Raw genomic sequence first — 27,635 nt, forward strand, 5'->3', positions numbered from 1 at the left:
AATCACCATCCGTTTTCCTTCCCTGACTCTAGCTGTAGCACAAAGACTATAGTTTCCACATCAAGTAGTGGATATCATTTGAGTTTAATGTTTTCCCCTTGTGGGGTGTATGGAGCAAATGCCTAAAAGGATCAAACAACACAGGGGATTTTATCTTTTCTTTATTGTCATAATGAAAATGTTATTGGTTGAACTTCACTTCATTATACGTAAATATAAATAAAACCCTGGAGGAAGAATGTTACCATTGGAAACTGCTATGCGGTGAAATCCAGGGGTAGACTCTGCCTTCTTACCCATGCTTCTCTGTAAGTCTTGAGTTTCCAAACAAACAACTAACTTTATAGTGAGAAAAATAGAAATACAGGCAAGGTGTCATCTTTGCTGGTCACACGGTCCCTTAGGAGTGTGGAACATTTTCAATTAAAGCCTTCATTTTCCTTACGTACATCAATATATGTGGGCCAAGTCGGGCCAGCTCAGAAGTGACTTCTGGCCTTTGCCGAGAGCTGGGTAGGAGGGACGGCAAATGGTTTTAGAACTTTAGAACTTGTGGGATATTGCCCAATGGTTAGCGCAGCCATGATGGCTTTGCCTTGACAGGCATGGCCCGAGGACTTCATGCTGTTACAGAGATCTGCCCTGCTTGCTGCCTTCACATCCTTCTTCATCTAAGAATTGTATGAAAAGGCTAAGGAGGTTTCCACCCCTCACTGGGCGGCATCTCTGGCGCTCACAATACTAATGCTCGATCTCACTCAAGGCATCCCTGCCGGAGCAGATTGATGACTCAGTCACCACCCTAGGGAAGAACTTAGAGACAGAGCGTCAGCTATGACCACCACCCTTAGAAAGCATCTGGGAAAATAAATTGTTAACGAAGCTAGGTTAGAATATTTCTGCTGCCGCCTCTGATGTAAAACACCTTAGGGAACCATTTGAAGTTCAGAAAGGCACACTTTTTTGTTTTTTTGTTTTTTTGTTTTTTTTGGGGGGGGGGGTTCGAGACAGGGTTTCTCTGTGTAGCCCTGGCTGTCCTGGAACTCACTTTGTAGACCAGGCTGGCCTTGAACTCAGAAATCCACCTGCCTCTGCCTCCCAAGTGCTGGGATTAAAGGCGTGTGCCACCACGCCCGGCTAGAAAGGCACACTTTTAAATGGTCAAGTTAGGGACCTTTTAAGGTCAAGGAACAAGAACAATGGCCGCACTGGCTGACACGCCCCTCACTGAGGCTGGGCTGGGGATGACTAATTTCTTGTACTAATTTTTGCCCTCAGCTTCCTGATATGATTTAATAAGAACTGCTGATGGCTAGATATGTATTCTGGGGATTTAAAATACATATGATTGATTTTTATGTAAAAGTTTAGATTTGTGACTCTTTTAAGATTCTTATGAGGCTACTTTTGAAGATAAATAATAAAATAATTAACCCTATCTTTGTAACCGCAAATTGCTGCCTGCCAATAAGAAAACTACCTTGCTTGCTTATACTTTGTTAATCTATAACAAGTTGCTTAGTTACAAATGAACGTGGGTTCTTGGGAATAATTTTTTTTTTACCTGCACTATGTAGTGTTATTTCTTGTAGAGGTATTGAACACACTGGGCTTGGTTTTGTTTTTTTTTTTTTTTTTTTTTTTTTTTTTTCTTTGTAACCATTTACTAGAAGAAAAGTAAAATCACATTGTAATTTTATACTGCTTGAAAGATTTTGCTGAGATTTATAGGCAATGGGAGAAAAACTAAAGTTGTTGGAATTTTGTTCCATCCATCAAATATGTATGTATGCATGTACGTATGTATGTATGTACGTATGTATGTAAAACTTGTGTGGGTATGTGTTGGAACTTATTCCACCCACCCACCAGGTATGTGTGTATATATGTGTATATGTGTGTATATGTGTATATATGTGTGTATATGTGATATGCTTGGAGCCTGCTTGCTGGAGCTTTGTTCCATCCATTCTATGTGTGAACATATATATGTCTGCCTGTAGGTCTGTATGTATGTATGTATGCATGCATGTATTTGTATATATGAAGTTACTGGAGTCTGCCTTTTGCTTCATCCACTCGGTGTGTGCGTGTGTGTGTGTCCATGAATTTTCTCAGTCTCCTTTCTTGCCAGCTCCTAAGAGCTAAAAGAGTTCAGAGCTTTTCGCTGCCCACAGGGAGTGCCAGCCCCAGTGAATCAAGCTTTGCTCCCCCAGAGAAAAGTCTGCTGAGTCATCTCTCTAATTGCTGGCTGCCTTAGGCAGCAGCCCCTGTGGCTGATACCTAGACCAACCTGCCAGCCCCTCTCAGTGCTGACCCCTGTCAGCTGCTCTCCACACTAACCCAGAGCACTGACACCACACCTCACTGCCTGTCTCAGCTTACCCCATGAATGTCAAAGCTGACTTTTGACAGGGCCTCGGAGTTCCTCTTTCCACTTTACCTTGGCTATTGTGCTGATGCCCAAGAGCAAGCTTCTTTTTCCAAGCCTCTGCTTTGAGAGCATCAGGGTCAGTAGTATCCAGTGGCCTAGGCTTTCCATCTTTCTCTGACCTCTTGAGCAATCATGGCTTCACATCGTTCATATCTTTAAGGATCTCTATATTTTAGGCTGCTTTGGGTGTCTCTTAGTCCAAGTCTTCTTAGCATTGAGGTTTTGCTCTCTTCGATCTGTCATCAGATCAGGAGCAGACATACTTGGTGGAGCACCAATGGAGGGGGCTGAGAGAAGGGAGGTGGGGGGAGGGAGGAGGTGGGCATGCTACAGTAACAGATGTGGAAGAACCTCCACTAGTCTCTGTTATCCCTGCAGGGTCACCATCTTGGCAGTCTGAGCTCTGGGGGCTGCAAGCTCTTTCGGTTAGGCCCTCTTTGGAGGAAGGAGGCTTGCCTTGAGGCAAGTTTGGGAAGGAAGTATGCCTGCTTGAGGTGGCCTTCTCAAAACAGGGAAGGGGAGGTCTGGACCTGACCTTGCCCTGAGTCTTATTGAGCTCTCTCCTTCTATGGCTATCCATCCAACATCAGCAAAAGATGCCACCGCTGGGTAAGTCCTCTTCTGGGTAAGTGGGACTCCATTCTGTCGCATGGCTGGTAAGGTGGAATTGAACTCTTAGACACTGCACCAGACGTTAGTTAGTTACCAAGTTTCCTTACAGTACTTCAAAACGAGCCAAGTGGTTTTTCAGACCAAAGTACCAACTGCACGCCGGGCCCCCACTCGAACACCCTCGTGAGGCACTGAGTCCAGTCCAGCCGTTCAAGCCTTCCCAACCTGCAGTTCACGTAGTTCACACATCAATGGCAGCTTGTGGTCCATAGAGCACACTCTGCTTCTTGGCAGCCCTTACCTTCCCCAGCCTCTCTGGGATTTTATCTTTTAATGGATGCCACCAGCCACATGTTTTATCACTCCTTAGCCGTCACTGAGAGCTCTTTGCCGCGCATCCTCAGCAAGCACGAGGAGCTCATTTCTTTCAATGCTATTAATCTGCTTTTCCCCTGGCTACCAGTGGTAGTCTGCATATTTTCACTGCTGACAATGTCTATTGGCTTGTTATGGAGAGGCTTAAGCTGCCTCTCCATACCGATTGTCTATTTCTTCTGATTTTTTTTCTTTGTGATTTTGTTTTTCTTTGCACAGATCTTTTACTGCAGCAAAATATAAAACCCTTGATGTACGAGTAGCAAGTATTTTTCACCCGTATCTTATTCAATCTTGTGTGTGAACAAAGGTAGCTTCTTAAAAATTCAGGACCAATTAGAATTTAAAATATTGCAACCCCTTTCTTTAAAAGACTTCTCATTTTTAGGAGTCAGAGAGTGGGAACCCCTCTCTGCTTATATACACGTTCGCTTGATCTTCTCATCGTGTTCTGTATAGTTGCTATTTGTATAATTGTAAAAATTGTTATGTTTATATACTATAAAGATATGAATATAATTGTTATATAATACCATTGTATAATTATTTTACGCAGCATGCGGAAGGGCCTAGTTTTATTTACTAGATGGTACCCCTTTCCCACTGGCTGCATGGGTTACCCATGGCTAGGTCCCTGGGCCTGGCTCTTGGAGTGTTTGTTCCCTGTGAGGTAGGAGGCAGAACCGCTGTTCCAACAGAAGGTAGGTGTTGGCAGCAGGAGTCCTGGTCCCTGCCTGGCTCAGTGTCGCTGCTGCTTTTGCTGTTCACTGGAGAAGGCTTTGGATCGCACACGCTCAACTCAGGCCTTTTCTAAGTTCTCAAAGCAGCAAATACCTTTTAGTTCACATGCCTGCGTGCACACGTGCACACACACACACACACACACCAAGCCAAGAACCAATTTTGAATTTTGACAACTGTAGTTGATGTCCTAAATTGATGCCCTAAAGGAGGACCACAGACTTCATCCTTGTCCTGGGAGACTTGGGGGTGGTGTCACCTGGCTTTCTTTTCAGTGCCTAGAGCAGACTTGTTTATGGCTGTGGGCTGATCCTAGCAAACCCTGGCTTATATAGAAATGCTGACACGGAACTTGCTGTGGTGACTCAGTGGGGCCACTGGTGCCAATAGGGGATAATTCTGGTTGAGTGAATTCAGTTTCGGTTGGGACAGGGGTCCCACTTTTTTCCCTAGGGTGACTGTGGAACCTCTTGCCTAAAATCTGAACAAGTTGGAGGGCCTGGGCTGGGGGAGGGCCTGCCTCGGAACAGCTCGATCACAGTGAGTTACAACCGAGGTGGGCTTTTCATCCAGGATTGCAAGAGCCTTAGAAACAAATATTTTCATCTCCCAAAAGTGAGCCCAAAAGGCATCTTAATTCTGCTCTGTTTAACTGAGGAGAAAAGCTAAGGGTGACTTAATCCTCCCGCCTTCTTGTCCACATTTCTGTGCTTAGTTTTGTCCAGGGATGCTGTTAGAGGGGAGGGGGGAGGGGAAGGGAGATGGGGGGGAGAAGGGGGATGGGGAGAAGGGTCTTGAGGAGCTGTCCCAGTAGTCATGAGTCAGGCACAACTGGACTCCAGGGCTTCTGTGAGACAGGACAATGAGTGTGGCAGACACCTATGGGGGTGCTACTGCCTGTACCCGGTATATTCAGCATCTAGATAAGGGGATGATGTGTCACAGGACTGGACTGGGGCTGGTAGGAGGTGACCAACTTGTGCTTCATTTCAGCCAAAGCCTGAGGAAGGGCTGAACACCTTCGCTTCTTGCTCTTGACATTTTGCTTCGGGTGGGGATGGACTCTGACTTCAAAAGTCAGAGATAAATTATTACCTAATGTAAACATGCCATTTCTACCATGTTAAATACACTCTTCAGTGGGATTAAGCACATTTGCATGAAAATATATATGGCTATATATGGTCAGAATTTCCAACCCCAGAACCTTCTCATCTTCCTAACAGAGTCCTATATCTGCTAAATAGTAGCTGCCCACACTCTTGGGACAGACTCTCTGCCTCTATAGGAGAGGGGTCTGGAGGCTAAGCCCTGGTGGTCTCTGGATGGCCAGAAGTTAGAAGCTGTGATCAACTGGTCCCTTTACCAAGCAACGGACTAGGACATGAGCCGGGGCTGCTTGGCTCCAGAGTCCGTGCTCATAACCATCCCTGTGTATTTATTGATAAGCTTGAGGGCTCCTGCACTGATCTCCAGGCCAACAGGGTCGCCCCAGGAGCACCAAACATTGCTCTGAACTCAGCCACAGCAGCCAGACCGGCCCCACCTAATTTGAGGCCTTTGAAGTCAGTGATGTCAAAACCAGGCAGCTGCGTCTTTTACCAGCTTTTATGAGGCCTATCAGGGTGATGGAAGCACTTAGAGAGGCAGGCAGATAAAGGATGGCTGGACCTGCCTTGATAAGGTGGCCTGGGATGGGGTGACACTGAACCCCGGGTCTGCGGTTTCTGTGTGGGAGTGGGCAGGATTTCTGGCAGACTGGAGAAGCTATGAAGACAGGCTGGCGGCCCTGGGATTTAGTGGTTTAGCTTTGTGGAAATCTCCAACTTCAAGGACTTCCCTGTGATGACTGAGCTTTGCTGGGCTAATTAAGATCGAGCCCGGGTGAGCTCTGGGAAGAGGGTAGAGCGAGCGTGGGCAAGGGATACCCAGGAGCTGCTGTCACTCCTGAGACAGGTGAGGCCCACGGGGGACCAGCACGACAGACAACAACAGAGAATGGAGCTTCCGTGGGAGGATAAGCCATCGTCACACAGCACCTCCATCATGGCTCCCCTTCTCAGCCGTCAAGTAGGCACGGGAGTAGTGACTGAATTGAGCTGCCCCTGAGTTTAGGGCTTTGCTGGGGACAAGCACTTAGCTCATCAAAGCTTGTGGGCTTATAGTGAGGTGAAGAGGCTTCCATGGGAGCAAGCCTGGAGGAGCTGTGCAGACAGGCTCCTTAGTTGGGGGCTTGCTTCCATAGTATCACCTCCACAGAGTAGGCACGCAGGGCTGTATAGACTCACTGGTGTCTGGCAGCAGCACAGATTTGGAAAAATAATGTATGCTCAGCCAAGCTCTTGGATGTGGGAAAGATGGCCTTATTATCTCTGTCTTATAGCCAAGTATGGTTAAATAACTGATCTAAAGTCATCTAGATACTGTGTTTTAGCTCATGTCTGTACAGGGCCAGGGCACATGCCTGCCTGCACCCTGAAGGACCTGAGGTGTGTATAGGGTGCTGAGGACAGAGCTTAGAAGGCTGTCTCTGTGTCAAGTAGATGAATAACAAGGCCAGACCATCCCTGTTGTGGAAAACTCAACAGGAACAATGACCAGTCAAGCAGAGGGGACCCCAAGAACCAGGGACCGGGGCAGAATTAAGAGCTGGGGGCAGGGTAGTTTCCACATTGTCATATGCGTGTAAAGATTGCATCAGGGCCACAAGAGCTCAGCGATCTGTTTGGGTTAAAGTCCTGGCTCTGCTGCTTTGCCCTCGAATGGCTTTGTCACCCCTCTGGGCCTTTTTCCATCATTGGTGGAGACAGTAACGGGGCATACGGCGTACAGCTGTGTTGGGAGACAGAATGATTTCCTCATGGTGGCGTGCCCAGGATTGAGCAGAGTGTTTCTCAGGGTTCATAGACTTTCTCCCATGTGACTGGGCTGGTGCTGGCAGGAAGAGGTTTGACTAGAGCAAGGCATACTGTACCCAACATCCAGCACTGTCATCTTTGTCTCACAGCATGAATTGGTCCTGGGAGGTCAAGGTTAAGCCTGGGGTCCTGGAAGGTCAAGCCTGGGGTCTTGGAAGGTCAAGCCTGGTGTCAGCCTTTGAGGAGCTCATGGTCCATTGGGAAGATGCATGTCCATCCATTCACTCTTCACACGGCCACCATTTATTGAATACTTGCTTTATATCAGGGAGCAGGACAGATGTGGAATAATAAGACACGTAGTTCCCCCTGCCTTTGGGGCCCATGTGCTGGGCTGTGGGTTTGCGTTACCAGAGTATCAGGATACGTTTGATTTGGAGTGACCAACGTGACCTTCAGTCCCTTCTTGCCAGTCACTGGGAACTAAATGGTAGACATTCTTCTCAGACTCTGGAATCAGATGAGCCAATGTCTTAGCTCTGCTAGGTAACCCTAGGCAGACAACTTAACCTCCTTAGACCATTACCTCCTTTGTCCATACATCATTTTGCTTCCTCTCAAGGTCAAGGTAAGGGACCTAAGAACAGGCAGCTCACTAGGCTCATACAGTTGGTCAATGTTGGTGATGGCGCTACCATTCTTACCGCATTCATTCCTGCTTGTGGGCGATGCCCTTTCCATGTGGCAGTTAGAATACTCAGGCGCATAACTTGGTTCCAAATTTATTAATTTTCTGGGTTTTTAAGTACCCTCTAAAGATTGAGTTTTTAAAAAGCCCAGTGGAGAAATACGTGCAGATTTGAGTAATGAAGAAGTTCACAGAAAAAGAAGTTTTCACAAGACAACAGCTCACAGCAAACAAGAAGCAACTCAAGCCCATGTTTTCAAAGTTCCTCTCAACATGGGAAGAATACGGAAGACTTTTAAAGTTGATGGTGTATTTCATCAGAAAGAATTCTGCACAGTCACACAAAGAGACTGGGCCACTGTTGTTCCTGCTGTGGGAAAAAAAGGTCACTAGACTAAAAAAGCCAAGTGTAGATCTGTGCTTTGGGTGACAATATCTACATGGACTTTGTGCATCTCAATACTGACCCATAAATGGTCACCAACAGGACCTGGGGATAGGGGAAAAGCCGCCATGGAGTATATCCCTACTACATCATGAGTCTGAAGCAGCCTTAACCCCGACAGTGGGCTCAGGCCTTCTGACATCCTCGTGTTCATGAATGGCACCTCCAGAGTCAGATCTCAGGCACATACTGTGGATGATCTGGCCAATGTGAACAAGGCCCTCCAAAGGCTCTGCTCAGGTGACAAACGTGTTGAACTCGTCACGAGGTGAGATCAGTCTGTCGAGATTTTAAATAATGGGGAAATTGAGAAATAAGTTGTTCAGACTGAAAAAGAAAAGGTTGTAATGAAGTAAAACTTGGATTGAAGAAGCTCTGAAGCTGGGCCATGCGTGAATTTCCATGATGAGTGGGTCTCCCTCCAGCCACTTGACCACCTTCAGAGTACCCAACACACATCTGTAATTCTTAACCTTTAAAAATGACTTTCAGGATTTGTCTCAAACTATGATAATTCATCTCAACTGTCAATGTGATGAAATCTAGAGTCATGTGAGATGAGCCTTGCCTATGGGGGTTATCTTGATTAGATTAACTGTACTGGGAAGACCTCCCACCGTGGGTAGCACCATTCCCTAGGCTGGATCTAGTCAGGTGAACTTAAGCATTCATTGTTTCCTGCTTTCTGATTGTGAATGCAAGTGACCAACCAGTTCAGGCTCCAGCCACACAAATTCAGCTCCCCCCCCCCCCCAATCCCAATGCTAAGATGAATGGCTCAAGACATTCCTTTCTTAAAATTGCTTTTACCACAGCAACAAGTAAAATAACTAATAATAAATGCATCAGTTTAGACAGTCCCAGCAAGAAGTAGGACCCTGTGTGCTTTGATCAACTTGAAGTAGAATCAATAGATTTGGTCTGAGCTGGCCAGTGAGTCAGGGGACCTTGTCTTCCCAGAGCTAGAAAAATAGACATCTGGTTCTGTGATCTTGATTCCTCAAACCTACTCCAATGCTGAGAAGCAGGTGTCCTGAGAAGGAGGATCAGGTTGGCCTGGGGTAAATTTGCTTAAAACAAGCCCTGTAAACAGGTGAGCAGGCCTACAGAACCAGTGAGAGTTATCCAGAGATTTCACATGCAATGTGCATTTCATGTACGCTGCCTCTTCAGGAGGGGCAGGGTCTCCTGCCAGAGCTGGAGTTAGCAAGGTAGGAGTCTTCAGAACAAGCAGTTTGTGCCATGGGCAGACCTTCCTGAGGGCTCTAGTAACTGCTCTTCAGAGGTCTCCAAGCTGCTGTCTTTCAGCTCTTTTCCTTCCTCTTAGTGTTTTTTGTTGGATTTTATTTTAAAAATAAAACTTACCTTTATACCTAAAGAGTCTAATAGTTCAAAAAGTGATCTGTGTGTGTGTGTGTGTCTCTCTGTGTGTCTGTCTCTGTCACACACACACACACACACTCACACTGCATATTTTCAGCCTTTCTCCCCCTCCCGGCTTCCCAGAGGCACCTACTTTAGTAATGTAGCCTTTTAAATACTCACCCTCCCCCGCCTGTATCCATAACACACGTGTGCATTTCTCTATCTGAGCTTCCCATCTTCACAGCGACTGTTGACTTCTCACTAGAGAAGATGGAGTTAGAATTCGCTACTGCTCTTCTCTGCCTGTCAACACCATGATTCCCATCTCATTCCCAGACCCTACAGTGTCCGTCCATCTATCAGGTCAGCACGGAGGTCTGCAATTACATTGTGTCGATCTTCCAAACCCTTTCCAGTGGAGCCGTAGTGACGTCCTTTCCTGACCCACATTTCCTCCCAGGAGGAAGACTTTTTCAGCTCTGCTTAGGTTATTTATGAGTATCACGAATTCAACACCAAACACTCAGGAGAATCAAATTCATTTCGAGATTGTATTTTACAGACGTTGTTCTACCAATTCTTGGGAGGAAGGCCTCCCTCCTAAGACCTTCTCAATCTGACTGATGTTCCTACATCCCTCTTCAGCTGTCTGGGGATCATTCGTTATTGAGATCGCTTGACATTCTGGTGGCTGGAAGTCTGGGATGGAGCCAGTGTGACTGGTCTGAGGTGAGGCCTCTTGCTGCCTTGGAGATACCACATGCTGTCATTATGTCCTGCTGTGACCTTGCTCCGTGCGCAAGTAGACAGATCCCTCACTTCTGTGGTTAACTTTCTTCTATAAGGAGATAAACTTTATCTCAGAGGGCTCCTTCTTCATAGCATCCTTTCATCTTGACCACCTCTTTTGAAGACTCTATCTCCACATAAAATCCTATTCAGGGTTAGCTCTTTGATATATTTTCCGAAGGAATGTGACGCAGTTAATGCCACAACAATATGCTATGTTACTCATTGTCTTTCTGATTTGTTCTGTTTTTGGTTTTTTTTTTTCTACCTTTATCTGGGTGTAACAATATGCTGTCATTCATTGTCTTTCTAATTTGTTCTGTTTTTGTTTTTTTGTTTTTTCTACCTTTAGCTGGGCTTGGTGATCCCATTTTTTTTCTCTCTCTCCTGATTCTCCAGAACGTACAATCGGTGCTTCTTGCAGTGGTGGCCTTAGGGAGGAGGATGGTGACTGATGGCTGGGCTGTCTTCAACAGTCTGCAGCAGCCTTCTTTGCTGTAGATGCACACTGCAAAGATGTTGCAGGTGCTCACCCCTGATTTGTTAACCTCCATGACTGTTGGTGTGGGACTTAGTTGTACAGCTCTGCTTTGTCTGTCACCAATTGTCCAGCTTATTGTGTTCTTGCTGTTGAATTCTCTCTGCCCCTGGGGACTGTAGTTGGGCAGTGGCTTTGGATGGAGTTGGGGTTTGTGCATGCTTGTTCATTCCCTGTCTATCTGGAGACTGATAGCCCCTTCCCTGAGACCCATCATTCCCTTCAACTTGGTGTTCCACAGAATGTCCCACCGCCAAGGGGTGTGTCTCCTTGGTCTCTGGGGACATTGGTCTGCCCCCATTTGACCAAGAGATGGGCAGTTCACCCAGTATCTGTCACAAGGACACTTAGTGAACTTCAACAATGGTTTGTGCTTGGAGGTGAACAAAGAACCTTCTCCTTTGGTTGAGCTCATTTTCCAAAATTTAGAAGCTGAATTTATTGTCAGTAGAATGGAGCCTATCTCTGTATCAGTCTTCCTGTTGCTTTTGAACTTCGTGGTGTACAGTTTAAATCCATATTGATTAGCTTTTCTCATGCATGTCTTTCCCCTAGATTTTATTTAGAAGTACATTTTAAAAAGATTTATCTATTTTATTAATATGAATACACTGTTTCGGTCTTCAAACACACTAGAAGAGGGCATAGGATCCCATGACAGATGGCTGTGAGACACCATGTGGTTGCTGGGAATTGAACTCAGGACCTCTGGAAGAGCAGTTGGTGTTCTTAACCACTGAGCCATCTCCCCAGCCCTAGAAGTACTTTTTTTTTTTTTTAAACACAAAGTTGAACCAACCCTTCACTAATATGAACCTCATTTGAAACCTGGACTTCCAGCATTCTAATGAATGCAGACTTATATGATCTAAGATCTTGTGGGTTCTGTTGGTGCTTTCCAGCTGAGCAAATCTGCACCCACAACCCCCTTCTGCGTAGGATTTTGCCTCATGGCATTATTTTTTTTAACCAAAAAAAAAAAAAAAAAAAGAATTCTGTAAGTACCTGCAGCATAGCAGGTAGTGTTTTACTTAGAATTAGGAATAAACAGTATTTCCTCTATACCAAGTCCTCATAAAAACCTCCAGGAGCTACAAGCCGGTGTAGATATAACTAGCATGCGGACGAAGGAAGCTTAGAATGGAGGCAAGATGCCATCTTATTAAAAACCTCCTCTTAAAAGACGGGTGATGACCTGGCATAGGGAGGGCACTTAGCCATGTATATGAGGCAGTTATAATGGGGCCATTGGTACACACTGGAAGCCATAGGAGAAGACTGACGATGTCACCCTAAAAGAAATATGTCCTAGAAGGGACTACTATTTCAAACCTGACTCAGACTGCACTACAGTCCACACCATGTCTGCTCTTCCTGCCATAGCTCCAGCTGCTTCATCGCTCCCAAGCTCCCATCTTGTCTCCACACGGCAGCCAGCATAAGAGGTTTTTTCTTTCGAATTTAGGTCAAGTTTATCAACTCGTGGGAACAAAGTGTGAAACCTGATGAATCTTGAGAAAAACATACACCCAGGACCAACCCCGCCACCAAACACAAGCATGCCCATGTCCACCGGAAGTTGCCTGGACTACCGGAAGTTGGCTTGAGCCTTCTTTTTCACCCACCAGGAACAAGTAACTATTTTTATCTCTGCCATCGTGGGTTAGTTTGTTTTTGAGCCTTCAGTTTCATTTCATATCTACACCAGTCACTTCAGCACCATTTAAAAGTGACCTCGCAGTGTTTCCTTTAAAATAAGGCTTTGTCCTACTAAACGGGTTGGTTTGCCTCTTGTACCAAAACCTCTCTGTGTGAGTGTACTTCTGGTTCATGCACTCCGATCTGCTCCACTCCTGTATTCGATAATCTTCTCGTTAGTGCTGAACCATCCTGGTTATTAGAGCTGTAAAATAAATCTTCACACCAGGTAATACCGTTCTCTAAATGTGATGGCAGTGTTGCATCTTTAGTGCGGTAATAAATACTTTTGGTGGACCATGTGATGACTTAATATGTTTACTCATGGTCAAGAGTCAAGATAAGCCAGCAAGCTACCAAATTTCAACATAACATTAAGTCCTTGTGGAATGAAAAGGAAGTGGGGTCGTGTATGGGACTTGGCCTTACTTCAGCTCCTCTAAATTGATGTGAGTTGTGGCAGATGACAATATTTGTGAGCGTGGCAGGGGATACATGCTTCCATACATGGGCTCGCAGAGCTCCAAGGCGGATGTTGTGTGCTGTCTTGTATTGCTCTCCACCTTATCTTTTGAGATAAGGTCTCTCATTATCACTGGGGCTCACTGGTTTACTGCACTAGCTAGCCACTGAGTCCCCAGGATGCTCCTGTCTCTATCTTACAGTGCTGGTATTACAGGCACAAGTTGCCACACCTGACGTTTTTTACATGGGTGTGGCCAAGTTCAGGTCATCATGCTTACACAGTAAGCACTATGCCCACTGAGCCATCTCCCTAGCCCTGGAGTCTCTTCTTAAAGGTGGAATAATATATTCTCCCTCTCCCTCTCCCTCTCCCTCTCCCTCTCCCTCTCCCTCTCCCTCTCCCTCTCCCTCTCCCTCTCCCTCTCCCTGATTCTGTCTCTGTCTCTCTCTGTCTTTGTTTCTCTTTCTCTCTCCATCTCTGTCTCTCTTTTTCTCTCTGATTCTGTCTCTGTCTCTCTCCATCTCTGTCTCTCTTTCTCTCTGATTCTGTCTCTGTCTCTTTTTCTGTCTCTCTCACACACACATACACACATCACAGATGATATCCTAGTCTTGTTATCCACATGCTTATTGTAATATTGCAGTAAACATGGGACTTTTAATTAGGGGCTCTTTCATTCCTACATTACTGTTAATGTCCTTCGGAACCTCCCACAGTGTTCTCCATAGCAGCTGCTCCAATGTTTGTCCCCACCAAGAGTAGATGAGGATTCCATTTCCTCTATGCCTCTGCCAACACTGCTTACTACCTCTCTGCTGATTATGCAAACCTCCCCTATTAGGCATATGGTACTATCTCATCATGGCTTGGCTCTCTCGTCTCCATGACAATTGAGACTGTTGAGCACCTGTTTATTTTGGTCTTTGGCTTATTTGGGGTTGGTTTTGTGTGTGTGTGTGTGTGGTATACAAAGAGTCTGCTTTGATTGTTTCACATGTGGGCATCCCCTCTCCCCATCGCACCTTATGGAGGAGAAAAGATTTCCCATACTGTGCCTTTTTGATGTCACCAGTTTGGGTGTCAGAAATTAGTTATGGCTATGTTTGGGTTATTTCTGGAGTCTGGTCTCCTGGTATCTGCGGCTGGTTTGTGTAAGTCATGCTGATGATGGTCACACTGTGGATTGCCATCTCTGTAGTACACCTTGAAACCAGAATATGTGCTGCCTCCAACTTTGTTTTTGTTTTTCAAAATTGTTTGGGCTGCTCGGATCTTTGATGGTCTCATGCAAACTTAAGAATCTTTGTTGCTATTCTTATGAAGTATATCAAAGTAAGCTCGGTAGGCACCACTGTGAATGTTGATTTTGCTTTTGGCTGTGTGGACATTTAAACAATGTTCCAACATATGAGTATGGTTTTTGTGATATGGGTCTTTCTTTTTAGATATGCATTCCCTAGCTTCTATCAGAAGTGCACAGTTCCCAGTGTGTAGCTCTTTGGCCTTCTTGGCTACCTTTATTAAAGCATTCTATTTGATTTTGAAGCATTTGAAAGTAGACAGCCTCCCCCCATCCCTACTCCTGCACTGTCCTGTTTCCTTTAGGTAGTTCTGATGAACAGAGATGGAACTAACTTGAAGACTTTTAATCATTTAACACAGAGCTTTGCTAAATTCACTTAGTCTCATACTTTTGTGCATTTTTGGGGTCTTGGTGTCTACAAGTAGGAACAATTTTGTTTCCATCTTCCCCATTGATGTGCCTTTTATTTCTTTTTTTTTCTTTTCTTTTTTTTTTTTTTTTTTTTTTTTTTTTTTGTCATCCAGTTGCTCTTACTGATGTGTTCATGTCACAGTGGACAGAAGAGGCCTGAGTAGCATCCTCGTCTGTTTCCACTCTTAGAGTTCAAGCAGTCTTCTCTGCTGACTATGGTGTGAGCCTCAGGCTTTGTCATGAAGGACTTTTATTATGGTGAGGAAGTTTCCTTCCATGTCTAAATTGGAGAAAACTCCTGTTAAGAATGACAAAATGCTTCTTCATTGAGTGAGTAGCCAGGTGTGCCTTGGGTTTTATTCCTCAATGCAACGTATCACATCTGTTAGCTTGCATGTGTGAAGCATGCTTGCATGCCAGGGGGACATTGCACTTGGTTATTATGAACACTCTTTCTAATGTGTTAGTGTCTGTTCTTGGCTTGTATTTGTTGGGAATTTTGTGCATCTGTGTCCACAGAGACTGTAGTGTATTTCCCTGTGGTATCAAGGAGATAGTGGCCTCATCATATTTTAAACATTTTTAAACATTTTATGTATGTCTGTGCACCGCATACATGCAGTGCCAAGAGAGGCCAGAAGAGGCCACTGGATTCTCCAGAAGTGGGACTGGATGGAATGTTTACGGTTTGTGCGTGTGAACATGGATGGAATGCCTATTGTGTGAACATGGATGGAATGCCTATTGTGTGTGTGTGAACATGGATGGAATGCCTATTGTGTGTGTGAACATGGATGGAATGCCTATTGTGTGTGTGTGAACATGGATGGAATGCCTATTGTGAACATGGATGGAATGCCTGCTGTGTGTGGTTGTGAACATGGATGGAATGCCTATTGTGTGCATGTGAACATGGATGGAATGCCTATTGTGTGTGTGTGAACATGGATGGAATGCCTGCTGTGTGTGGTTGTGAACATGGATGGAATGCCTGCTGTGTGTGGTTGTGAACATGGAAGGAATATGTACTCTGCTTGTGAACATGGATGGAATGCCTATTGTGTGTGTGTGAACATGGATGGAATGCCTATTGTGTGTGCCTGTGAACATGGACAGAATAAGTACTGTGTGTGTTTGTGAACATGCATGGATTGCCTGTTTGGTCTTTATATTTGTTTTTGGACTATTCACATCCTTTGAATTTTCAGATAATATAAACAGTTTGCCAATTTCCACAAAAGAGCTTGCTAGTAGTAATTGTCACTGGCTCAGTTTGAAGGTAACAGTGTCTTAGTGTTTTACTGCTGTGAACAGACACTATGACCAAGGCAACTCTTATAAAGGAAAGCATTTGTCTCCTGAGAGGCTCTGCCAGTACCTGACAAATACAGAAGTGGATGCTCACAGCCATCCATTGGATGGAGCACAGGGTCTCCAATGAAGGAGCTTGAAAAAGTACCCAAGGAGCTGAAGGGGTTTGCAGCCCCATAGGAGGAACAACAATATGAACTAACCAGTATCCCCAGAGCTCCATGGGACTAAACCACCAATCAAAGACACCACATGGTAGGACTCATGGCTCTAGCTGCATATGTAGCAGAGAATGGCCTAGTCAGTCATCAATGGGTGGAGAGGCCTTTGGTCCTGTGAAGGTTCTATGCCCCAGTATAGGAGAATGCCAGGGTCAGGATGCAGAGTGGGTGGTTGGTGAACAGAGAGAGGGTGAAGGGGATAGGGGATTTTCGGAGGGGAAACTAGGAAAGGGGCTAACATTTGAAATGTAAATAAGAAACTATCTAATAAACAAACAAACAAACAAAAAGAGCAATTAAATGATACAATTATTTAATGAAAAAGAAGGGATGTTAAAGTAGAGCCTATGAGTATAAGACCCCTCTCCATTCTTATTTTCTTAGTCTTCCTCCCAGTCCCAGTGAAGTCGCACTCTCATTTCGTATTCAGCTTCAGAATCACCAGTTGTAGAAGACTTTGCTCCATCTTCTTTGCCAAGTCTTTGCTGTTGAAAGGTACTGCTTACAATACCATCAACTACATCTCAATGTATGTTTGATTATACCATATATCTTTCCTCTTTGTATTACAAACAGGCTCCATATGTAATAGATAATGATAAAATAAATAAATGAAATGAAATAAAAATTTTAAAAAAATAAAGGAAAGCATTTAATTGGGGCTGGCTTACAGGTTCAGAGGTTCAGTCCGTTATCATCATAGTGGGAGCATGGCAGCATCTGGGTAGGCATGGTGCTGGAGAAAGAACTGAGAGTTCTATACCTTAATTCACAGGTAGCAGAAAGAGATTGTGTGCCACACTGGGTGTATCTTACCCATAGAGACCTCAAAGCCTGCCCCTATAGTGACACACTTCCTCCTTCAAGGCCACACCTCCTAATAGCACCACTCCCTGTGGGCCAAGCATTAAAACACAGGAGTCTGTGGAGGCCATTTGTGCTACAGGTCCTTCGTTCCTGCGGCGACAGGAACGACACGGACACCAAGTCGGGTTCACACAACAGCTTCTTTACTTGTTCTCCTTCTTGCAGCTTTTCTTACAAAACTCCCCTTACAACAGCTTCTCTTAATACAACTAACTTCTACTTAGGGCAAGGGCTAAAACACTGTATCGCATCCGCTTCCTGCACATTTGTATTCAAACCACCACACCCAGGTCTTACAATACATTTATGTGGTAGAACTCTTTGCCTGTCTAAGGCTTCTTCAGTTTCTGGCATCATTATATTCTAATTTTCTGTTTAGAGGCCTTTCATGTCTTTTGCTAGGTATTTTGTGTTTTATGTAGCCATAAATTATATTGTTTTTCCCACTCAGTGTTTATTGTGGTAAAATATACAGAACGTATTCTGTCTTAAGTGTCATCTTTAATTGCTTGATATCAGGATGCAGCAGCATAACAGATTTTTGCATTTTGATTTTTACTCTGTGATGGAAAATCTCCCTTCTTAGTACTAGGAGTAAAGGAGTAAAGGGTGTGGGTTTTTTTTGGGGGGGCGGGGAAGGGTGTATTTGATAGAATTTACCATATAAATAGTTGTATCCTCGGGGCAGACAATTCACATTTTGCTTGCTGGCCTTCACTCTAAATTCCCTCCAAAATGGAGCCAGTGAGAATTTATGTTTTTTAGTGAGAGAAAAGCTTTCATTATTCAGCTACTAAACATAACATCAGTGCCATTAACTACCATTTTCTGCATGTGCCTCTGGTAGTAGGCAGTCACAAAGATCTAAATTCCTGCTTTCCATGCTGCTGTGTGAGCTCTTTCCTTCCATATTGGATGGACTTCCTGTCCTGCCTCAGTGACCAGAACACAGCAAAGGTGATGGGGTATCAATATCAAATTAAAGCTGTTTACTAAAACATCGGGACTTCTGTTATGGGTCACAGTCTCTCCTGCTAGCTTACTGTGTGGGAAGCCTTGTGAGCTGGCCACATTGTAAAAACCCGACAGAAGGCTCCTGTGGATACTCAGGGGACTAGAGAGGTCCTGAGCTCAATAGCTTACAGGGAACTAAACCCAAATGACATAATGGAGTGACTCAGAAGGGCAGTCATTGCTACTTTAATCTTCAGAGGAGATTGACAGCAACCTCGCCTCACTGCTACCATGATACCTGAGCCTCGGCCACCATTGAAGCCACACCCAGATTCCTGACTGGAAATTGTGACAATATTTGTTCCTTGTTTCTTTTCTTTCCAGATGTGTTGTATAGGTTCTTCTTTTTTTTTTTTTTCATGGCAATTGGCATTAAATCTTGCCAATATGACTCCAGTAAGATGATTACATAGTTGCGAGCGTGTATTCTGTTGATATGGTAAATTATATAGATTTTAATGTAAACCTCACATGGCCTTATTAGCCTTTTTATATAGTATTGTGTTCCATTTGCTAATATTTTAAAGCATTTTTACATGTGTTTTTATGGCAAATACCGGTCTGTGGTTTTCATTTTATTATTCAGATATAGTTCATATACCATAAAATTTACCACCTTCAAAATCATGTACAAATCCGTGGTTTTTAGTGTATTTGCAAGGTTGTGAAGCCGTTGCTGCTATCTGACTCTAGAATTTTTTTCTTCTGGTCCCAAAGAAGCCTCAGGCCCATGGACAGTCACTTCCTGTTCCCCTCTCTCCCGGAGAGAGCTGCCCCCGTCTCTGTGGATTCTTATTCTGAACGTGGTGTGGAAACGGAGTCCTGAGTTACGATCACTTTGTACCTAATTTCTTTTATTTATAAAAGCATACTCTTTTATGATCTGTCCATATTTAAATCATGGAACAAAATGCATATAACAATTCCTTGTTTCTTTTTATGGCTATGTACTACTCCCATAGTACAGATACGTTATATTTTGCTTATCCCTCCATAGCTATACACATTTATATGGTTTCCTACCTCTTTTTTTTTTTTTTGCTACTCTGAATATTCATGAGCAAACCATGACTATGTTTTCACTTCTCCTAGGCTATACCTGGGAGTAGAATTTTGGGGTTGTATGGTGATCTGATGTTTAAGTTTCTTAGCAGCTACTGAATTGTTCACACTGGGTCTCTGTTTGCATTCCACCAGTAATATATGCGGGTCCACTGTGCCTGCATCCCCCTTAGCACGAATTCATCCTCCTTAGCATGCATTCATCCATCTGCCCTTTTCATTGTATCCATCTCAGCTCCCTGGGGCTGTGTAGGATTTTTTTGTTTGTTTATTTTAGTTATAAACCTGTGTGCTTCCACTCAACTGGCTCTGGACAGGCTCCCACCTGACTCATCAATAAATGCTGTTGAAAAAGCTGGACGGCCACAGGCAGAAGAAGATGGTGCACACCAGATATCAAAACCCTTGCTTTTGAGATCATATCCAGCGAAATCATCCTGACCACCGCTTGCTTAGGGGCTTTGCCTGAGTCTTCTTTCCAGCTGTGCTCATGAGCTTGGGTTTTGCACTTATGTCTAATCCCCTTGGAGTTGTTTGTTTGTTTTGGTTTTTCGAGACAGGGTTTCTCTGTGTAGCCCTGGCTGTCCTGGAACTCACTCTGTAGACCAGGCTGGCCTCGAACTCAGAAATCCGCCTGCCTCTGCCTCCCAAGTGCTGGTATTAAAGGTGTGCACCACCACGCACGGCGTGGAGTTGGTTTTGATATCTGGTGTGCACCATCTTCTTCTGCCTGTGGCCTTCCAGCTCTTTCAACAGCATTTATTGATGAGTCAGGTGGGAGCCTGTCCAGAGCCAGTTGAGTGGAAGCACACAGGTTTATAACAGAGCTTCCAATGTTTGTCCCCACAGACCGAGCGTTGTCTTTCCTAGCTGCTCTTAGGGTTTGTTTTTTCCTCCTATATTTTGATCTTGAGCTGTTTGCTTTTTTGGTTCTGGATGTGATATTCTTTAACATTACTCAGTTTGAGGTCTGTTTGTCTTGTGTACTGTGTAACTTCACACACACATATGATACACATATATGATTTTTTTCCAAAGTTTCATACTGAAAATAATTTGAGTATTTTCCCACACTACTACTGTCTTTTCTCTCAGGGACAGGTCCCAACTAGAATGACAGATTTCAAGGCTAGAGGGACGGCTCTGCAGTTAGCAGCCCTGGTTGCTTCTCTAGATGACCTCAATTCCCAGCATCCATGTAGCAGCTCACAGGCATCTGAACACCAGTTCCAGGAGATTGGATGATCACTTCTGGCCTCCACGAGCACCAGGCACTCACTGTGGTGAAATACATGCATGTAGGCAAACACGTATAAACATTATTTTAAAAAAATAAATAAAATAAAATAAAATCCTAAGCCACAAGGAATGTGGAGTGTTTTGTAAAAATTCTGACTTTGGCACTGGAGAGATGGCTCAGGAGTTAAGAACACTGTCTGCTCTTCCAGATGTCCTGAGTTCAATTCCCAGCAACCACATGGTGGCTCACAGCCATCTATAATGAGATGTGGTGCCCTCTTCTGGCTTACACGCAGGTAGAGCACTGTATACATAATAAATAATTTTTATAATTCAGATTTTGTTCTTGTGGCCACCATAGTTGTCTCTGACTTTTCTGTGCTGTACCCACCTTTGAGTTGTCCATGATTTGTAAGTAACCCCTCTCTCTTACTACCTAAGTCACCCCAGGAAACCGTGGGGTTCACTAGGCTAACTTTAGGTGGAGCCAAGCACTTGGTTTGTTGTTAGATGCCTTTCTGGAGTGCACAGATGTTTGATGGTGTCTCTCCCAGAAAAGCCACACAAGGAGATTGGAGAAAGGGGACAAGGAGGAGAAGGGACAGGAAGAAGAAGATGGTCCGTGCTAATGTTTCTGTCAGCGAATGGTTATGCACCACGTGGTGTGTCTGAAGCAGTTTGCACTGCACAGTTTCTCAGTAACAGATGGCCAGGATGAATGTCACTATCCTAATTGTATTTCAGAGAAGCCCAGTGCCCGGTGGCTGTGGCTGGGATAGTTCTAGGCTCTATGTCCTGTCTGGTGTTCTCACTATTCTCTATGGACTCTGCCCCGAATCAGGGTCAGAATCAGGCAGAATCAGGCAGAATCAGGGTCCTGTTAGTGGTGTGAATTCAGCCATCTCTCAGAGCATTACGTGAGAAAATACCATCCAGGAAGGTACTCATCCATCTTTCCTCCATGCGGTATCATCTTGTTCTGTTTGGGGGCAGTAAAAGGCCCTGTGACACATGACCTCTTAGGCAGTGATGTCACCTCACATAGTCTATGGATCAATAGCTGGTGAGAATCTGGGAAGGTCTCTGCTGGGCGCTTTGCATCCAGAGGCCTGGCACAGGATGGGTTGACAGTTTTGATTCTGGGATGTTTCTGACTGTGACACTGTGTACTGAAGTTGCTAAGATCTAAGATCTACACTGCAGTAATATGTTTTGAAGGGGAGTCCATATTCACATAACTCTGTTCTAATGGACTGTTTTAATTGTTTTGTTTTATTATTAGTTATCATTATTAGTAATTATTAACAATTAATTGTTAATGATTGAGGTACATTGTTTACTGTGCCTCATTTATAAATTAAATGTCATGTGTGTATGAATGTATGTATGTATGTATGCATGGGAAAACGTAATGCATGTTTGGTACTATGATGGTTCTGGCATCTAATGGGGATCTTGGTACATTTTCTTCATGGACAAGAGAGACCCACTGTGTCTTTTCCCTGTGTTTGGTTGGCTGCATATATATTTTTTTTTGCCACATGAACAGTTTCCTTTATCAAACAGCAGAACCTATAAGTGGTGGAGTGTGGTTAGAGAAAGTTAGGTTGCCAGAGTATGCTCTTTACTGGGAATACTGGGTCGCCTGAGCCTTCTCCTCTGTCTTCACTTCCAAGACGTTACTGGGTGGTAGAGTTCCCACTGTCCTGCGCCCCCACCAAGATATACTGCCTGCCAGAAGCCTGGAGGCAACAGATTGAGCAGCCATGGCTTCAGACTCCTAAAGCCATATGCCCAGGTAAACTTTTCCTCTTTTTCAAGTTGATATCATCATTTGAATAACCACTATTTCCCGCAGGGTCATGTTGGACACATAGTCTTCTTTGGGGAGGTTGTGGAAGACAGAGTCTAGGTGGATACAGTGAGTTACTGGTGTGTCTCAGGGATAATGTCCTGCCTTGTTACCCCATCTCCTTCCTGCCCCCTCCCAGGTGAAAAGCTCCCCCACCGAATGTTCCTACCACCATGGTTTTGCCCAGGCAACGTGGGGCCAAGTAGCCATGGACCACACTCTCTAGAACCATCTCTCCCACCTAAGATGCTCTGTCAGGCATGTGGTCACGCTGATGGAAAAGGCATCTTAACATTTTTTAAAGTGGCTCAGGGATGGGGGTCTCCGCTATAACGGAACCTGACGGCATGGTTCCTTGGCCTTTGGAACTGATTCATGGGATCAATTCGAGAACATTTGGAGTTGCAAAGCTGGACAAGTTCTAGAATGCTGTGTGCAGAGCTTAATGGGTGAGAGTTCAGGACACTAGGATGTTGGTAGGAATACAGACCATAAATAACCATGCAGCTCAGATGGGAGCAAGGAGTCTCCTAGGAATCCTTGTTTACCCAAGGATACTGAAAAAAGACTCATATATCCTTACAAGTATTATTTATAACAGTCCCAAGCTGGGAACAGCCCAGTGACCACCCAATGACAAATAGATAAACAGATCGTGATGGACCTATACTGTCAAATAGTGGTTGATAAAAAAAAATATTCCTGCATACAACGAAATGGCTGGATCTCAAAAAAAAACACCACTCATTGTATGACTCCATTTACGTGAAATTCTGTGAAAAGCAGATTATAGCAGATCAGTGGGGGACAGAGTCAAAGGCCAGAGGACCACCTGACTGCAGAGAACATGCAGAGGGATCTTTAAGGGGACAGTAGAAAGGTTGACCATTCATTTGTAGATTAATTGTGGTTATGGTTACATAACTATATACAAGTACTGAAGTTAATCAAACTGTGTCCCTAAAGCCAGCAAATGTTAATGCCTGTGATTTATACCTCAATAAATCTAAGTAAGGATATATAAATTTCATACGTTAAAAAAAAAATAAAATAAAGGAAAAACCAGTGATTCCATGTGCCCGTGGGAGGAGGAGTTGGGAGTGTCACACATTGTTTGTTGAAGTGTAAAATTGGGCAGCCCCTCTGGGGAAGGGGCTGGCCATTTCCTCCAGAGTAAAACACACACTTGCCAGATTCCATTCCCGAGTATTTACTCAAGAGAAATGGAAACATATGTTCACCGAGAGACTTCTACATGAATATTAATAGCAGCTTCATTCACCAGAGTCGCAAACTTGGAGTGACCCGAGTTTCATCAGTCAGTGAATGGGCAGATTGTGGTGCAGTTGCACCATGAAATACTACTTGGAAAACACACACACACACACACAGAGAGAGAGAGAGAGAGAGAGAGAGAGAGAGAGAGAGAGAGAGAGAGAGAGAAAGAGAGAGAGACACAGAGAGAGAGAGAGAGAAAGAAATAGCTGAACAAAACAAAACACCCACACACCAATGGTGCGCACACAGGATGTATCCCACTGCACCTAGATGGAAGAAGGATGCTCTCATGGGACTCTCCCGAACAGACAGAACCGTTGTCTGGGGCAAAGGATTTGGCTGTGGAGGAGCTGAAGGAAATTTGTGGAAACAGAACATCCCTGCTCTTGTCTGACTGCTGGGTTCCCGGTCTGTCTGTGTTTATCAAGATTCAACAAAAGCTGAAGTCAAAGCTGGAATGTTTCGCTTTACATTTGTAAGACAATTGCACCAACCAAGACCTTTGCAGCCTTTGGTTTCAGCACGTTATTAGGGGGAATATATAATGTGGGATTCTCCCTTTAGATATGCTGAATTAAGAACTGGGATCATAAGCCAGTTTTGAAAAGCCTCTATGAACCGGGCGTGGTGGTACACACCTTTAATCCCAGCATTTGGGAGGCAGAGGCAGGCAGATTTCTGAGTTCGAGGCTAGCCTGGTCTACAAAGTGAGATCCAGGACAGCCAGGGCTATACAGAGAAACCCTGTCTCGAAAAACCAATTTTTTTAAAGTTAAAAAAAAAATTTAATTTTACTTTTTGTGTTCTCTCTCTCTCTCTCTCTCTCTCTCTCTCTCCCCACTCCAGTGTGTGTGTGTGTGTGTGTGTGTGTGTGTGTGTGTGTGTGTGTGTGTATGCATGCAAGTGGCACATATACTTGATTCCCACAGAGGCCAGAAGAGAGTGTGGATCTGTTGGGACTGCAGTTACAGATGGTTGTGAGCCATGTGGGAGCTGGGAATCAAAACTGGGTCCTCTAGAAGAGCAGCCAGCACTCTTAACCTCTGAGCCTTGTCTCTAGCCCCGAATTCTCTTTCTTTTTAAAAGTGAGAGATAGAGCATTCACGGAGCTTTATGGCTCCTTCCACTTTAACAAGAACTTTGCACCGTCCCATCGATTTTTTTCCATGTGGTTCTCCCCGTATTGAACAGTTACTGTGAGACAGAAGATTGGAAAAGCAAGAGAGTCATCCTTCCATTTTCTGGAAGTAAGACCAGGGCTTAGGTTTCATCCGGGCCCAGTAGGCTCCTTGCTTATCTGTCTGTTTATTGCACCTGCGGGAAACCTGAAGCTTATTTAGATAATATCCATGGAAGTTTTAAAAAAATCCCTGCTATCTTAATCTAGTAATAGTCATTTTAAAAATTATTTTGTTCTATCTACATAATAGATTCACTGGCCTACTTTGGGGAGGAGGGTGGCTCAGATATGCTGTTTTCTGAAATGGACACTTGCAGAAGGGAAGGGACAGATGTTTATGGCATGCTGGGGACAGGCTCAGTTGTCTTGTTTTGGTTTACAGCCTGCACCTGGCAGCTCCTTCAGCCTTACCCCGAAACTGAGGTCAGATAGAGGAAGCCTCATGGATTTTTTCAGTGGTTAAACCAAACCAAACCAAAACAAAACAAAACAAAAAAACTGGGATTGCAGCTTGGGGTCCTCCTGACCCTAGGGTGTTTCTGCTGCACATCTCTGAAGATGCACTATAATCCAGAGGCAAGCGAGAACGTAGCCTTGTCTCTTAGACCCGAGATGGCGTCCAGCCTGCCTGTGACTGTGGCATATGAGTATCTGATGAGCATACTGGAAACCCCCACGCCCCATCCAACATGCCGGTAGGATAGCTTTCAGAAGTCCTGGAGTCTCTGGGGGAATCTGCCCCTGCCCAGACACACACATTTTGCAAACTAGATACCTCCCATGCCACCAGAAAGACCCCATGATTTTCTCGTGAAAAGTCCGGCAGAAAGTTCCCAGGGTGTGAAGAGCTTGTGTTACCATCTTCTACGAAGTGTATTTTACACTGGATTGAATTTCCCTGCTTTATGTAGGCGTCAGCACAGAGCACAAAAAATTACCACTTCGAGTAATGAATAGGAAGAACACGTTGGTTTTTTTCCTTAAACACAAGGGTCAGGCAGCAACCCCAGGCAGGTGTGGTACTTTGCCGGGCTCTATCCATGTGTCCGAAGGCTCCTGATGGGGCAGGGAGGTTAGGGCTGAGTGAGGCATTTGTGAGGCAGGGCAATGGCTTTTGTGTGCGTTTGAGGCTGGGGGAGGTTCACGGCCAGGTCACAGCGCCAGCATTCTTCCCTGGGACACGCAGCACTGAGACCCGAGCTGGAGCAGCCGGGGCAGGGCAGGGGTGTGCAGGGCTCTGAAGGCAGGCCTGCAGCTGCCGTGTTTGGTTTCCCCTTGGTCCCGGGGATTTAGATAAAAGGGTTGCTTTTATTGATTGAGGGGACTGGGGGAGGGAGAGGCCTCTGGAATCAGCCTTCGCCTTTTTGTTTTTCTAAGCAAACATTTATTGAGCATTTACTGTGTGCCAGGCGCCCTGCCAAGTGCTTTTTATGCATTATCAAGTTTAATCCTCACGACAGGCCCACTGTTTCTCAGGCTCTTTTCAAGTCAGTGAACTAAAATCTCAGAAAGGTTAAGTATCCTACCCAAGGCCACACAGCATATAAATGGTACAGAAAGTGGAACCACAAGCTCTCTCCCTCTCCTCCTCTCCCCCTCTCCCTTCTCCTCCTTCCCCTTCTCCCCCCTCCCTCTCCTCCTTCCTCTGCCCCTTCCCCTTTCTCTTGGATGGACGGTTCCATTCTTTCTGCCCCAACCCTAGTCTACCTGCTACCCTGTCACCACAGTGGTCTGAGAACTCAGCCATGTGTCATCTGATATGATAATCTTTAAACTGTTCCTGTGTCTTCTGAGTTGAGTCAGTGGGTAGCAGCCAGTGATCAAAGTTTGTCCCACTGCTATGCAGGGGGCTCGGATATGCAACTACCTTCCATGGCAACACCTGCCTCTTTGCCTCCTCTGCCCTCAGCTACTGCCTAGCTCTTCTCTGCCGCCTCTCCCTCCCCCACCTCATGAGATGGGACGGTTTCAGGCCCTCCCCCATTGGATTGATCCCCATCCTTAAGGGTATGCCTGGCCCAGTTGGTATTCCTTGTCCTCTTGTAAAGATACATGAAGAAGCTGGCCATTGGCTAGAGATGAAGTCTCTGCCTATGCACTCTGGAGCCCAAGCAAGCTGAGGTGACAGAAGACCCAGACAACTACAGCCTGAGAGATGAAGTGGGCTAGATCCTGAGTGGAGAGTCTGGATCATGCTCACCCTGGTCAGTCCTGCAGAGAGAGGTTCTGGGGTGCCGAATGGGATGTTAGAATCACATCACACATAAGCAAACAGGTCATTGTGGCATGACAGGTGATACTCTGGCCAATGAGAAGCCACCAGGACAAGGATTATCCAATTTGAGATCACAGAGACAGAAACACATTTGATGCCACTCGCCGAAATGAATTAGGGCCCTGGCTGGGTGTTCAGGCTGCAGAAACTCTCAGAGGTATTAGGGGAGATCACAGCTACCCACTCTAGTTAATGAGCTGACAGTGCTGTCATGGAAACCCCTCAGGTGCATCCTAGAGGGAGAGCAATCTAATTCCCTTGATGAATTCTTCTGGAGCCCCAGTCTCCTGATCTGCGGACAGAAGCCCTAGCATGACATTAAAGCAGCTCACAGGTTGTGGTATTCAGAGCGGTGATTGCCCCCTTCCCTCCCCCACCCCAAGTACCATATGAAGCTCTCCGAGGATTGGATAGAGATCAATTCTCCGGCCTACTGCTGCTAGCTGGTTGCTTTAGATGAATAGGAAATCAATTCTGAGTTTCAGCAGTTCTGAGAAATGTAATCTGCATCACAGATACAGGTTGATCTTACTCTTGGATGCCCCTTAGAGAGCGCAGCAGACCAGGGGCTGCAATGGCTGTGAAGCAGCTTGGACGGGCATTAGAATATCAT

General features: G+C 45.0%; 1 pseudogene; it reads right to left on the reverse strand.

Annotated features, from left to right (window-relative positions):
- Window positions 1-400: 400 nt before the first annotated feature.
- Window positions 401-3,582, reverse strand: Gm47072 (annotated as a pseudogene).
- Window positions 3,583-27,635: the final 24,053 nt, after the last annotated feature.

The sequence above is a fragment of the Mus musculus genome, chromosome 13 (genome assembly GCF_000001635.26).
Source record: "Mus musculus strain C57BL/6J chromosome 13, GRCm38.p6 C57BL/6J".
NCBI classification, from domain to species: Eukaryota; Metazoa; Chordata; class Mammalia; order Rodentia; family Muridae; genus Mus; species Mus musculus.